Consider the following 2,229-nt stretch of genomic DNA (forward strand, 5'->3'; position numbering starts at 1 on the left):
ATGCAAATAGTTTTAGCCCGTGGACTTGTTGCTAAATGGAAGCAGCCAGTATTTGTAGATTTTGATAAAAAAATGACTGATGAGATATTAAGGAATATAATTAGCGAGCTCCATGCTGTAGGATACACCGTAGTAGCATGTGTATGTGACTGTGGAGGTGGAAATATGGGCTTATGGAAAAAATTAAATATAAATGTTGATAATACTGCCTTTCCACATCCAAACACTGGGGATCCAATATTTATGTTTGCTGATGCTCCACATTTATTAAAACTAATTAGGAATTGGTTCATTGATACTGGATTTATAATGGACGATGGAAATATTGTGACAAAAACACCAATTGAAGAATTATTAAAAATAACTGAATCAGAAATTTCATCTTGTTACCATTTGACAAAAAACCATTTAGACTGTGTAAAAACTCAACGTCAAAATGTATTGCTTGCTGCACAATTGATGTCACATTCTACTGGAACAGCATTGAAACATTATTTACCAGGGACAGATAAAAATATGGCTGTTAATACTGGAGATTTCATATTGCTAATAAACAAGTGGTTTGATGTAATGAACTCATCTAATGTATGTGCAGCAATTCCAACAAAAAGGCCATTTGGTTTACACCTGGAAGAACAAAAAAAAATATTACAAAAAGTTATAGAAGTATTTTCAAATATGAGAGTCATGTCAAAATCTAAAGTAAATGCAAATCAAACTAACGATGAGTATACTTTAAAAAAAAAAGGTATGGAAATATTTCAAAAAGGTGTCATTATAAATAGTACCTCATTGCAAAACCTTTATGAATATCTTCATCAAAAGTACAATCTAGAATATATCCTAACTCGACGGTTGAATCAGGATGCTTTGGAAAATTTCTTTTCACAGTTAAGAACTCGTGGTGGATTAAATGATCATCCAACACCATTAAATGCGCTATACAGAATTCGAATGATGATATTAGGAAAGACACCCGGCATTGTAGTATCTCGTTTAAACACTGTAGACAATGAACCAGATGAGTTTCTGATGGCCTCATTAATGAAAACTGCTAAGGTAATAATAAAAATAATTAGTTAATATAATATATGATGATAATCTGTACAAAATTAAATTAAATTTTGTTTTTTAGGTTCAAGTGTCAATAGATGATCCACAACAGTTTTTACAAGACAATACTGATTATAATAGAGTAGCAGAAGTTCAAAATATTAAAGAAATATTTCATTCGCCAACATCTAAATCTGCTTCATTGGTTCAAGATAATAGAACTGTTAATCCTCAAACTAATATTGCTGAAGAAGATGGTTTTAAATATGTAGCTGGGTGGATAGCTAGAAAGTTTAAAAATGAATTTCCTGAATTAGGTTCAATAACAATAGCTAATGAAGAACATAAATATACTCTTCCTAGTTGGTTAGATCATTTGTCATTTGGAGGCCTGACTACTCCTTCTGATGAATGGATGCAAGTGGTAAAATTGATCGAAACTGAATTTAATATCTATAATGAAAAAAAACAGTTAAACGATAGGCCAAATATTTCTAAAATACTAACAGATAAAATAATGAAAAAACAAACTGCATTTCCCGAAAAAATAATAAAAGCATACATTTTACAAAGGATTTTTATACGTATTAAATATTTAAATTTAAAAATAAAAGAAGTTCAATTTAATAAATTAATGAAAAGAAAAAATTATAATAGAGATATTGAAGGATATAAAAATTGTAAAAAAATGAAAAAAATAATTACTTAACTATAATATATATATGATATTCAGCCGTGTAAGTAGACCATGCAATTATAAGTTACCCATATTATGCTACTTTATTATTTGACAAGATTTGTATATAAAATTCATTAATATTTGTTTATGTTTTATTAGGTTAAAAACATTTTTATTTAATATTCATGTCTTACAACATCAAAAATGTAATTTTAATGCTTATAAATAATACTTTAAAAAATTGGGTACTGCAGTAGTTGGCTAATATTTGTAAGAATTGATTAATTTTTATGTTTTAATATAAAGTACATTTTTACTTACCAATATTCAATTTCATATTAGCTGTATTAATATTATACTGCACACACAGATATATATGGTATTCAGAAAATTAATGAAAAAGCAATAAAAAAAATCTAATAATTTATGGAGTTAACAACTTGATGCAAATTTAATTTAAAAGTTTTGTTATTTATTTGTACCTACTGTAGTTTTGT

General features: G+C 27.4%; 1 long non-coding RNA gene across 2 annotated transcripts; it reads right to left on the minus strand.

Annotated features, from left to right (window-relative positions):
• Positions 1–1,120: 1,120 nt before the first annotated feature.
• LOC149061321 (uncharacterized) lies at positions 1,121–2,229 on the minus strand. 2 transcript variants are annotated; one of them, XR_016189832.1, is made up of 3 exons: positions 2,054–2,229; positions 1,408–1,506; positions 1,121–1,337 (listed from the first exon to the last, which is right to left on the minus strand). It is a non-coding gene; the product is annotated as an uncharacterized LOC149061321 (long non-coding RNA). The 2 variants fall into 2 exon arrangements; XR_016189833.1 differs by lacking the exon at positions 2,054–2,229 and adding an exon at positions 1,764–1,916.

The sequence above is a fragment of the Diuraphis noxia genome, unplaced genomic scaffold, assembly GCF_037042655.1.
Source record: "Diuraphis noxia isolate RWA-SAM2 unplaced genomic scaffold, SU_Dnox_SAM2 contig0001, whole genome shotgun sequence".
Classification (NCBI taxonomy): Eukaryota; Metazoa; Arthropoda; class Insecta; order Hemiptera; family Aphididae; genus Diuraphis; species Diuraphis noxia.